The sequence below is a fragment of the Nesoenas mayeri genome (assembly GCF_963082525.1).
Source record: "Nesoenas mayeri genome assembly, chromosome: 2".
Classification (NCBI taxonomy): Eukaryota; Metazoa; Chordata; class Aves; order Columbiformes; family Columbidae; genus Nesoenas; species Nesoenas mayeri.
Genome location: NC_137543.1, coordinates 113,775,222 through 113,789,118, shown reverse-complemented (window position 1 = coordinate 113,789,118; position 13,897 = coordinate 113,775,222). Strand labels below are relative to the sequence as shown.

Below are 13,897 nucleotides of genomic sequence, written 5' to 3'. Positions count from 1 at the left end.
TGATCTTCTGAGTGTTCACAAATAGATCACTGCACTATAGCAACCAGGATGTCAGGAAGAAGGCAGAACACAGCAGTTTCCACATATACATACACACACATATCCTCACCTAACGGATCCAGAGATACCCATATATAAATACTTCTTTATGTTAAACCTCAGATATGTGAATACACAAGGATAGCGTATACATTCACAATGATATAATCAGCTACATAAAACATCATAGTTCCGCAACAATACGAATATCAATAGGATCTCATGTCAAACAGCGCAATCTGTGAATTTTGGGGGAGGAAAGAATCAAACCCTCAGCTTCTGCAGAATTTAATTCTTTCTCTTTTGGCTCAAAGTTTGTAACCTTTCAATAACAACAAACATTTCTCAAGGTTCTAAGCTTGCCAACAAGCCTTCTGCGCCCCTCTCCCAGCTGGGTGGCAGCACGACTGCCACTCAAGTAGTAAAGCTCTGCAACTCTCAGGCACAGCGACCCACGCACCCTCCTGCGGGCTGCCAGCTTCCCGCTCACTGTGCCCAGCCCTCCGTGCCGACCGCGGTGTTTTGCCGTGCTCTGCCCAGACCCAGCAGAAAGCCATCATGTATGACAAAATAAGATTAGCTGTAGAAACCCCCAGAGGTGCAGTCCCACTTCTTCTTAGCAGAAAAGAGAAGGAAGTGGCGAAAGCATGGACACATGGTTGCACATGCACCCTTTGAAAGAGCTAAGGCAAGAGACGAGCTGACAGTATATGCCAGACATCCAAAAGCGACACAGATATAGGGAAAAAAAGGCTCTGACCACCTTAGCTGCTGCTTCAGCTTAAGCCAGTCTAACCATCCTTCTCCTGCAACTGCAACAGAAGCATGAACACAGACCAGCCTGAACAAAATCATGAAATCCCTTTATCAAAAGATTGTGTACCTTCGTCTCATACAACTTACAAGTGAGAGTTTGTCCAGTCTTCATGTATACGGCTCTTCCTTTTTTCTTGTGTGTCTTCTGGTCTACTCTGCAAAGACTCAGCCCATCATGTTTGCAAGCCCTGCTACATTCTACATAGGGTTCTCGACACAGACTAAGAGAGCAATTTGCCAACTTTAACACTCCAGCAATTTATTTCCAACAATGGCAGTTCCGATGCCGACAGGATCGCACATCACCACAAAGCAAACCACAAGGCAGTAAACAAGACAATGGATGGTCTATAAATAAGACTGGATTGCAGGAAGCGCCTTGAAAGACTAAACAGCATGATTAAGAAACACACTGATATCGTCTACATGTGGTAGATGTTACAGGGACCAGGAATAAACACAACTAAACCATGCAACTGGCTTGCTGGTCTGTACGAAGAGCCAGTCATTCACTTTTGGGTGTCTTTTCCCGTGTAGAGCCTGAGCGGATGTGAAACTCCCGCCATTTCTCCCCTGATACCTCACGCTCCCACCATTTCCTTTTCCCCTGAGCGTTACCCTGACTCAACTAACCAGCAAAACATGTATTTTCAGTCATCTGTTTTTTACCACGTTCAAGTCAAATAGTGGTGGAACGTAGCAGGGGAAGAGAAGCGAGACTTATTGGCAGCAATGATCTGTTAATCCACCTTGACACTCAAAACCGAGACCTTGTCACATTTTTGCTCCCACATTCATTCAGTGACGGTGTTTCCCACCTCCTCAGCAGAACAGTCCTCGGCAGTCTCAGCCTGGTGATATTTTGGTATGAAACCTCCTGTAGTGCTTAAGTGAAGCTGGCTGACCCTGTGCCACACTGACAGGCTTCTCCCAGCGCGCCCTGGCACAGCACTGCATCCCTGGCAGGAGGGATGCTGGAAACCTCAGCCAGAGCCTGAGTTCACTGGCCACAACACAAAAAAGAGCAGCAGCAGTTCCTGCCAGACAGGCTTGACTGAGGAGAGCTTCAGACGACTAAGCCCTTGCTTTCAACAGTTTTGTTTCAACCTGCATCGTGTTTCTTTTATGGTTTTCATGGAAAAAAAAAAAAATATCACCTGTAGGGCACATATCTATAGAAAGAGAAAGGAGACCTATAAAAACCACAGAATCCACCTGATGCACAGGCAAAACCACTTCCTTTTAACTGGGAAGACAGGAAAGCAATTTGGAGCACTGTCACCTTTCACCGCAAGGCAAACGGAAGGTAACTCCTAGGAGTTTAGCTAACTCCAAAGCTCACAATGAAAAGAATGGAGAAAAAAAAACATTGATTCGTGATCACTGCCCACAACGAAAGCAAAACGGTAATAAATTTGCATAAAACCTCCATTCTCACATACAAATATGGGCATTAACCCCCATTTTGCTTTAATGAGTTGTGGTCCACCTTAAACGAGTCATGCAGAAAGAAAGAAAGCAAATGGTTTAAGCAAGAAGAGTTAAGGTACGTTGATGGTAAGTTAATCAAATTCAGCTATGGAAAATACGCATTTGCATTCCAAAGCAAGGTGCAAGAGAACTCTGCCACAGTATTCAGAAGATAATTTCAATGTGACTAGTTCCTAATGCAGGCTAGCACAGATCTCCTACGTAATTATAATTATTAATATACGTATGCTTATACAGTCATAAAACACAAAGCAAAGTGACAGATCTTTAACTAATACAAATGGATGTAGTTCCACTTCTCCCACCAGGAGAAGACCAACTCAAGAGACATTGGTGTAGTTTGAATGCTGAAAAGCATATATAAAATCATCACTACAAATTTATTTCTGTTTCTCAGGTGACATCCTAGGCAAATGTGGCAATTTTTTTTTCCTGGTTTACAATCTTATTAATCCAGTGCAGGATCCAAAAGATAATTTGGTCTCATTCTACCTATGTGGCAATGCCAGAAACAAGCATTCTTTGTTTTAGGCCAAAACAGCTGTCATCACAAAATTATGATTGCACAGAAAATTCAGCAACCTATAGTGCTGACAATTACAAATTGCCTACTATTTATTCCAGTGGTACACAGTGTGTTAGACACTGCCCAGTAAAATAAGGAAGGCACAATTCCTGGTGTGAAATGCTTCCAATTTAGTAAGCGATTTTCATGATGTGAATGAAGAACTAGAACTGAACTGCTTTTTGTTATGACAGCAGCCGTCAAGCAGTGAAAAGTATACGGACGTCACTAAAAGGTCTAGTTAAGGAGTTTTCTCAAGTGCAATTCCTTTTTCTCTCCCAGTGGGATCTGAGAAACACTGATATGTAAGAGCAACTTTGCAACTCATTTTTACAACATTTATTTTCAAGGCAGAACCTCAAGGCAACAGGATGCATGTGAGGACACGAGTGTATGAAGTGATGGAGGAGTCTCATGAAAAGGAAGGCAACATCCCATTATTTTCCCTAATGAATGCACACAGCTATAACCTGGAGGTTTAAGCAACTTCCATGCTCAGCAGCATGCTGTTTTATAATTTGAGTGAAACCCTGCTCCCTGGCCAAAATATTTCTACCACTTGTCTACACTTCCTTGCATCAATAGGGTTTTTCACAACTAACGCAGATGAGCCCGTCAAAGTGCAAATTCTGCAACTTGTTGTTATTACCACAGACAGTACATTCCTGCATTTCAACCATGTTATGCAGTGCTTCCAGTGGTCTACTAAGTCAGAGTAATAAACACCCAAATCAGAAAGCAAAGTATGTTAAATTTAATGCAAAAATGCACCAGCACAAATGCACAAGCTCTCATTTTACCTGCCTGGCTCTGAGGAAGCATGTATGTCAGTAAAACATATTGAATTTTCCCCTTCTACCTATGTATTGCATATGGAAAACAGGATTTTATTCATGTATGAAATTAGGTCTCTGTAGAACTCTTTTTTTAAACTTGTTTTGCCATTTCTCTGGCACTTTCCATACAAGGATCTCAAAATATGTTAAATAACTTAGAGCTATCAGAGCATACCTCTCAAGAAATAAACTCTATTCTTACTCCACAAACAGAAGAAAAAATGCAGGCTAATAGGAGTTATATGACTTGCAGTTCTAGTCGTATATGAAAGCAGCAGCCTACAACAACTCATTTCTTCTTTTACGGAGGAAAGGTAATACTCACACAGCAGGCCAGGTCATTTCACGAACTGCTGGAGTAAGGAAGTTAATGATGAAAAAGCGACTGAAGGGGCATCACGTGCATTTGAGAATTTAATAAAACAAAGCACGTGTTTCTCCTCCCTGGACAAAAAGTAGTGTACACAGGAATCACCTGCAGCTGGCACAGAACACTCCCTGCTTGGAGACAGGTTTTCCCATGGCATTTCTGGATGGTGAAAGAAGGTGAAGGGAGGGGAAGGGAGGGCAGTAACGCAGGCAGGACGCAGCGGGTGCCGCCAGGTACCTGCAGTGGGAGCAGAGGGACACGGGTCCCTCTGCTCGGGACCTTACGTAAGTAACTGCTTCTTGTCAAACCTCATCAGCTTCCTCCGCTCGGCTTCTGTCGCCCTAGCGAGCGGAAACTAAGTGGCAAGTTCAGCTGGAAGGTCCCTCGGGGACCAAGTCTGATTAACGATCTTAGAAAGATAATCCAACGCTGGATTAATATCCCCCAAGAGAGTTATTTTTGGAGTTAAAACTGCATGACTGAACAGCCGAGTCCAAGGAGCTGTAAACATCCTCTACCATCTCTGCAAGAAATAAAAACAAGATGCTGAAGCCAGGGGGCTGGATGTACACTTTGTGTACATAAAAAGGCTTTCATGTTGCCTTCTTCCCTTTTGTTATGCACTCTGTGCTATTCAACCCTGAACTCCACAGCAGTCAAGACCCAGCAGACCCATGTCAATAAAATTCACAGACGCTCTGCCACAAATGGGAGAAAAGCTCCACGGGAGCTACAAGCAACATCCTAGGCAAGTGCTGGGAAAGAGGGGGTGATCTCAGCGAGCAGACAATGCAGGGGGGCTGCTCCCTGCTCTACAGCAGCCACAGACACTGCAGGAAGACCTGACCCTACCACGGCTCAGAATGGTCCATCAGCTTCCCAACAGGAACATTTCTGTGATGCTGACCCCACAATTTGCTGATCAAGAATGCATCGTTAGCCCAGGAACGCAACATTTAATATTATGATAAGATTAGCTTTGGACCCTTTGGGTTTAAATACACCACATTTCCCCTCTGAAATATCTAGAAACCCTGAACTGAACTACACAGAGCAGGATGGTTTTTGCCACTGGCAAAGCTGCCCACGAAAGATTGTGAATATTGGAGTGTTTATCACCAGTCTCATTCTCGCATACACATAACCTTTCTTCAAAATTTCATTCCATGATGTATTTTACCTTTCCCACAGTTGTCTTGTTGTTCTTCTCCTTAGGAAGCATTTTATGTGGTTGAGGTTTCACTGCCATTGACAGGCCCACTTTCAAAAAAGTACTCTTCAAAACCAGAGAGAAAAATAGTCTTTAAAGGGTGCTTGAAAAGGTGGAGAGAAACACAACAGACTGGATGTACTTAGAATACAGGCGAGCAGGCTGTCTGGTCTTGCTTCTAAAGCACATATTGAAGCATACCAGAAAAATTCAGGTACCTATTTAACTTGAACTCCCCCGCTTCTTGGAAGATTGCACTCCTTCTACTAAGGAACTTTTAGTTACACATCTATAATTCAGAAGAGGGAGAACTAGAAACTTGGGTTTGATTATTCAAGGTATCTGAATCCTTCTGGCAATTTAATTAACACTCATATACCATCCAGTCAGATAAAGGTGTTCTGTTTACTAAAGATGTTATTATCTGAGCTCTTCAAACTAGAGATCAGGAAAGTACCAAACTCAGGTATTCAAAAGACTATTCCAATAAATAAATTAACAAAAAACCACACCACCACAGTATCACCACCATACCAAAAATAACACAGCATCACAGAAAAAGCATGATTTATCAAAGGTGCTGAGTACCTGCCTAGCATATGGAATTTAAAGACCATGGTAGATATCAAGTACAGAAACAAAATCAAACACTACTCTGAATAAAACATTAGAATCCATTTAAACTTTTCACAGTTTATCAAGCCCTGTCACTCCATTTGGGGTTGTTTCTTGACATAAGGTTGTACTCCAGATGTTTCTGAACTGAAGCATGCAGCAAAAAATATCCTTTAAAGTCCAGCCGAATACAATTTTCTTTTCCTACCTCTCAAGATAAACTCACATAACCTGAGAGGTAGGAGGGAAGTAATAGGAAAAAGATGAAGCCTCAATTTCAGCAGTAGTGCTGATGTATTTGAAGAGCTGTAAGGATGGAATGAAAGTTTTCAGCAATAAGAAGGTTTGAGTGGAAAAAAAAAAAAAAAAGAAAAAAAAGAAGGAAACATAGGAAACGTACCATGAAATAACCACTGACATAAAGCAATACTAAATATTACAACTCAGAAGAATGGATGCACAATTTATTTGGGGCGGTGGGGGAAGATGCTTTTTAATGCTTAAGCTAAGCACTCTCCAAAGGAGTCCAATGTAACTGGAAATAGAATAAGTTTATTAGAGTTTGGCTGAAAATATACTGAAGAGAAGCAAAGAAAGTTTATCAAAAGTGCTGTGATGCAGGAAAGCATTTTTTAATAGAATACAACTAAGAGTAAAAAAATAACAAAAGGTCAGTTTTCTTTTCTAGCACTAGCACGGATCTGTCTATGGGACTTGGGACTTTCCTGGCATTTGGATAAATCAGGAGACTAGACAGGACACACAAAAGAGCATCTTGAGTCAAGATGATAACACTTTATTGCTTCACTTCAGCAGAGGCTGAATCAAGACGATGACTGACTGTATCCCAAAGGAGATAACAGATACAAGAAGATAAGCTCGGGGTTGAGAGAAGCCCTTAACTTCTTGCTAGAAGCAAGATGAAGCAGCAGTATAAAAAAACCAGAATTTTTTACCCCATCAGTGCTTATGACACATACAGAGGAACTAATGGTACAGTCAGGAAGTCAGCAGTCAAATGGAGGAAGAGAGAGCAGAGATGAGTGAATGCTAAAGGAAATAACCAAAGATGTCCGAGGTTGAAACAAATTATTATTTTTTAAAGAAATTATTCTGCAAAGAAAAGTAGTGTGAAAAAGAGAGACACAGTAAAACTCCACAGTGCGTAAGCAGAACCTGATGTTCATCATGCTCATAAGAAGTAAAAGAAACAGTAAAAGAAAGACTGGATACCATTTATGGGTCTAATGAGGACACAAAAGTTTTGGAGACACCAGCCTTTTGCTTCAGGCACCGACAGTCCTCCTTTAGGATTACAAAAACCAAGAGAAGGAAAAAAAAAACACCTGTCAGTAATCTTTGCAGCAGAAAGCAGCCCCATCTACAGAGGTGTTCTTTTATGTTTACCTAAATCAGCCTATCAAAACTGGTAATAGCCAAAACAGGCCATGTTTTCCTGACTTTTCAGCACTATATGGTGTCTGAATCCACTCCTGTGGACTCCTAGATTTCTGCCAGTTCACACTCTCATATTCACAAAGAACAATCTGCCCTTAGCACTCACAAACCTTCCAGTGCCTGTTCTCTGAAGGACATTCAGCAAAGCGACCAAACTTAAAATGGGAAACACAGCGATGGCCACCCAGGAAAAAAATACCATGTTAATATCAGAAACCTTGTCTATGCTAAAACTTGTGGAATAACTTGAGCTATTCTGCATTGAAGTGATTGTACCTCCAAACAATATCAGTTGTTGAGACTAATCTGGCATTTTAATGGACATTATTAAAACCACTTTAGAAACAGGAACAGAGAGATGCTAAGGAAACAGACATGGACACATGGGCAAGCTCCAGGTTCATACAACCACAATGCAGAGGGTATTTTGGAGGGATGCTAGAAACCTTTCAGAAGAAACTTGAGTACCAGAAAATAGCAGTACCAACACTCTGCTCACCCAGCCCATTTCCAGGGGAGATGTGTGCTGTGTAAAGCTTGGAAAACTGCATTAAATGTGACACCTAGTAACAAGAGATCTGGGTATTTTAAGAGGGGACTATTTCCTGCTCATCTCTGTGTTGCAAAGCCACGAGTAGCAGATGACCCTGCGTGAGCAAGAGGGTTGGACAAGATGACTTCCAGTTGTACCTTCCAACCTCAACCGTTCCGTGATTCTGTGACCACACTGATACAATGACTAAGCACTCTCAAGACCTATACCCTGCCCACCAGTGTTCAAACACTGGGCCTTTTCTGTATTCAGCTGTGCACACAATGAGCAAAAAGAACTGCTTTTGTAGCAGCTTGCCTTCTATGCCCTGAGTAGATTCCCTGAGTACACTAAAACCAGCTGTTGGTTACAATTTAGGAACAGCAATCTCCCAGGTGTCATCAAAGGGTGCCCATGCAAAAAACATCTCAGTCTTCCATACTTCAACTGAGATTTTAAAGATGAAACTTTTGACAGGAAAACTAGTGTAAAATGCTTTTGTGTTATAATCTAATATAATACATCACATTTAAGCACTTGGTACAATTTGTGGTCACCCCATAACGTTACTGCACACTTTATTTAACGTTAAAATCCACAAGGCCCAGGGAAAGAGTGATGCAAACACCATCCTTCTACTGGTTTGAGTCATAAGCTCTAGAGAGTCGTGCTGTTCAAGCAGCAGACAAGAGTTGAAAAGCTTACTGTCTCTCTCTTTTAGCAGGGGCAGTAGGGCAGGCAATGTGTTCATTCCGAAATTCAAAATTACAACCCACATGTGAACATTACAACTCCATTGAATCCAATTTACGCTATTATGTTGGGCTATTAAAAAAATAAAAGTGGGGACAGGGTGCAAGAAGGGGAGAGCCAGCAATTGAGCCACTGCAGCTAAAGAGATGTGTTATAATTGTCTCCTGATTTACTATAAGAAAAAAACTGAAATACTTTAACAAAGAAACCTGACTCATGAAAAATACTAGGTAATTTAGTAAATATACTTACTTCATTGCTCAGGTAAAAAGTTATCAGCTAAAAAGTCACCTTTGTAGCATATATGATCTGCTTCTCCAAGTACCTCCTGTCTCATAAGTAACTATAATTACAAAGGTTCTCTGAGGCTCCCCACGTGGCTACAGCCACACTCACTGTCCAAAGCTGATGACGGCACAGCTGTGTTTCCTCATCTCCACGCTCTGGTTGAAGCTCCTGCTCCAGCCTCTCTGGGAACATGCACAGTTATGCCAAGAACGAGCAAAACACTCACTGTTTCCAAATTGGCTAATCAATGAACCAAGCGCTCAGCCTTCCCACAATACACGCATCCAGACAACGCAACTGGCACTAGCTGCACACTGAGGACTGGACTGTGCCAGCCACGTTATTCCGCAAGACAATTCATGGCAGTTTCCTTCTCAAGAGCCAGAAAAATCAATTGTCACCAATTGCTGCTGCAACTCAGTCAACTTCTATCAAAACACCTATTGAAAATGAACCAATGCTTGTTGCGTAATGCTTTTCTCTATTATCCTAAAAACAAATAAGAGTGCCTCAAACATTTAATACCCTTTTGATTACACCCAGGAGTTATTGCCAAGTGTCTTACCTGCTAAGAACTTAAAAATGCTAACTACAGAACAGGAATATGATGGCAGCAGCAAGCAAAAGGACACTATGCCTTTGCTGCATAACAACATGCATACCTCTAACTTATTATGTAGCAAACATATGGATCATCAGAACTGTTTCATGTTAAAAATATTGTAATACATACATCATCCTGAGCTACTATCTTTATGTTCTTTGCTAAAATGAAATCTTTCTACTCCAAAAACCTCAGTCTTCTGCCATTCCAAGTCCAGTTAAACACCAGATCTGATGTGTATGCTTCCCCAAAGTCATGGCCTGGCCTCTTCCTCCTCAGTGCCAGCACTGGTACATGTCCAGCAGGCCAGTTCAGAGATGGGCTGTTCAAAAGCTAACCCCACAAAACAGAAACAAAGATACATCTTGAGCCAGATTAGCCCCTTGAAAACATTTGCCACTCACTCACTCAAGCATCAGGCCACTATAAGGAATGGGTAGGGACAAAGAAGAAAACAGGAATAGAACCTGCCTATCTTTAACCATCATGGGAATATGCTCCAAGCCAAAAAAAAAAAAAAAAAAAAAAAAAAGATTTATTGCACCTGTGCAAAGTTAATGGCACACAGTTGAGATTTAATGATTTAATTCCATAGAGGAGAACAATGTAAAAATATGCAATTACTAAGTTCATTACAGTATGTTTCATTAACTCAATGAGCTCCTTTATAATTGTAACAGACATTAAAAGATTAAAGTATTTGGACAAAATCCAAGTATATGTTTAGTGCTCTGATGATTGCCAGAGTTCATATCTGCAGAAATATAAAGTAACATCCCTCTACATCCCCTGTGAGAGTAGCCACTGTTTATCCTTCTTGTTTTCAGACTTCAGTGTTCCCAAATTAAATGTTCCCATTCACTTGAGGGTGAGGGGTGGCAAATCACTGTTCAGTTAACTGTCTAGTTCAGTTTGACATAGTTAGAAGTGTTTCCAAATAAAGCTGTCAACTGAAGTTGACCATTTTGAACTTCCTAGAGGGCTAACACCTGGCTGAAAAGCCCTTTGTGTGAAAACAGCAACACTAAAACAAAGCACAACACAGTAACTCTGTGGCACTTTTCATCTGCTTTCAGTAGTAATTTAACATCAGTAGATCTCTGATGTTCAAGCAGCAAGTGCGATTTAGCTATTAATCTCTCTGAAACAGAATGAAGTCCTCTTTCTGCCCTTCAGTAAAGTGCTTCTACCCTGCTGTGAAGACTAAAACATAGCTTACAGGTTTGATGGCATGGTGACAAGAGTAAACACAGAGCTTTACTCACTCTCATTTTACACAATATTAAGTAATATTAGCAAGTTGTACACTGGAAGTGTAAGCATTTCCAAAAAGCCACAGTGGGCATCTCTGCTAAAAGAATACTCTATTTTCTTTTCTCTCCCCCCATCCCATCCAACAGCACACTGATGCTTCAGGTTGCTCTTTTTGCAGTCATCATGCAGCATTCACAGAACTGTGGCCACAGCCCATCGGAAGGTCTTAATTTGGAGTAAGGAGCATGATCAGGAAAGAGATGTCACATCTCCAAAGCTGTCAAACAACCTGCTCTGTAAAAAGTGGACTCCACGTCCCTGAAGATCAGAACTTGTAGCCCATTTCAACTACAGTCCCCTGCTCCCAAAAGTGGATTCTGCTGTTCTGTCAGAGCTGGTTGTGACTTCCTCCTACCTTGCTTGGAATATCACTCCAGCATTAGGGTTCACAAAAGACATGTTCTCCACAACATGGAGTTCCCAGTTGCTGCTTCTTGGCCTGGGCATGCAAAACGTAGAAGGATGGTGTACAGGAGAAATGAAGGAGAATATGTTTTTGAAGATGTCTTTGAGTTTCCTTTACACAGGTGCGATTCTCCAAACTCTGAAGCAGATTCCTGCTAGACACAACACCTTCACAAGATGTTTTCTTAGGGTGCTAAGGAATTAGACGGATTTCAGCCACATCTCTTACCTTGCTGGTCTCACCCACTATGCTGACAACTTTGACTAGGACTGGGAAAAAAAATGATGACATTGAAAAGTTCCTCTTGAAGGAAATTCCGAGGCAGCAGAGCCAATAGGTAAATATGTTGCATCAGTGCCCAGGACAAAGTCTAACGCTCTCATTTGAACAAGATAGAAAAATGTATTCTTGGATTTGCAAAACAAACCTCTTGAGACATAAAGCCCCAGATTCTTATTTGACCTTGGTGTCCTTGAGAGAATGTGATCATTAGCAGCCAGTGTAAGATACACCAGAGAAAAATACAATGAAAAAAACCCACCTGCAGAGAGACCTTACACCTACCAAGATTCTTCCCCAACAGCACTGATTAAAGAGAACTCCCTACCACACATAGTAATCACACTGAAATGAACAGAAAGTCTGCTTCAAAGACAAGGATGTTAAACTTGGAACCAAGAACACTTGTGTTTAATTTTGTTTTATTCAAAGGCTTTGTGTGTGGCCACGTACTTGCCCTTTGGCCCTCTGTGCCTCCAACTGCCAACTATAAAATGGGGCACCACACTTCCTCAGAGAAGTTGAGAGGCATTCAGAGGCTGTAGGGGGTTGTATCTGAATCAGGTTGACAGATTACCCAGAATGGGCAGTCGCCTTAATTTATTCATGTGCTTGGACAGGCTACTCACCCAGTTCTTCCAGCATTTCACCCTTCCCAGCCCTCAAGTTCATGAAAGCAAAGACTGGCTTACCTATTTCTCACTACCATCCTTAGTGTGAATACAACACCTGCCATTACAAAACAGAGAGGTAGAAGTGAAGGATGCAGCTTCAGAGTCTGCTGGAAACATTCCAGAGCACATTGCTGCAATTATCCATCAGACAGGGCTTCTCACAAGCATCCCAGATACGGACTTTCAGATGGGACAGAAAGAGGTAAACCATTTTGTGGTTGTATTTATTGGCCAATGTCTTCTAATTCTCTTACTCTGCCAAATTAAAAGAGTCATTACCAGCACAAAATTACAAATACATTTCTAGGTGGATTACATACTTTAAAAGAAATCAGCAAGGGAAACTAATTTCTCTGTCAAAATGAAAGCATCACCATTTTATTCATTTAAGCCAAAACTGAAAGAGCACACAGAACATGCTGCAGGGAGCAAGTCTGAAGCCTCATTGCCATTTTTCTTTACATATAAAGCTGTTTTTCCTTACATTAAGAGTCCCTGAGGCACCCACAAATGTCTGCAGAGCCAATCAAAATGCAAATACTCTGAAACAGCCTAGTGAGCAACTACCGCTCACCTCTTTACCACATTATTCCTTCTACTCAGGCTTTCATCATTTAATATGAGTGACTTTGCAAAACACTGTGTGTTTTAGATTTACAGCCCTGAAAGTTTAAGCTGTTGTCAACTTACAAATAACTTGTCATCTGGCTCCTTGGCTCAGTCATTCCTGGCAAGTGCGTTATTTTCAGCACACACGACAGGAAGAGACCACTGTCCTGTGACAGTTACCGCTTTCTGGCCCCAAATAATCTCTCTAGTTTTACACAGTGAAATTAATGCACAGCTGCTGCTTACCCTACCCTCCCACCTTTGCTTTTAGTCACTTAATTGCTGAAGTGAAAATACAGATGTTAAAAGAGACCAGCACATGACAGAAAAAAAAACGTGCCTCTTGCTTTGAAAAACACATAACATGACAGCAAAATGAAAAATCCCACAAAGGATCCAAATTTTCTCATGGTATTCATATACATTTTCTCAAAGCATCTTGCATGGAACCATTTCACCTCTAACAAAATCAAACCGCATTATTCCCAGTAAATTGAGGAGCTGCCTGTTTTTAACAGCTCCTTTCTTAAATCCACCACTATTTCTCCTGGTTCATTACCCAACCTTATTTAAGAAAGAAGAATCATATCTTAAAAGAAAGAAGGCAGCCAAGCAGTTTTGCATGCCACCAGCCAAGTTAACTACAATATCTATTGCTGCTTTCTGTTAAGAGAAACTCAACCATGCCAAAGGTCGGCAGTTTCTTCTAGCAGCTGATAAGTACAAAGCCTTGTTGATCACATTTTCCTTTTGAGCAGCTACACGTGCAATGATCTGTGCAGCACAGCTATTAGTTTGTGTGTAAGAAGGAAGGGCTACAGGTCTCTGCTGTCAGGCTGCGTCCTTCTAAATTTCCATTTTCAAGTTTACAAAAATATATTACATTTTTATATAGATGACAAAGCTAGCAACAATACCCATGAAAGCTGCTTTCAAGCGTTTTCAAATAAATGTCATCTAAAGCATGATTTGATCTGGATCTGCTTTTAGATTTTTTTAATTACTGACTTACATGTGCATTAAAAGTCATTGGAGGCA

General features: G+C 41.3%; 1 protein-coding gene across 1 annotated transcript in view; it reads right to left on the bottom strand.

Annotated features, from left to right (window-relative positions):
- Positions 1-13,897, bottom strand: part of ELMO1 (engulfment and cell motility 1) — a 310,028-nt gene that overhangs the window by 264,332 nt on the left and 31,799 nt on the right. The window lies entirely within an intron of this gene.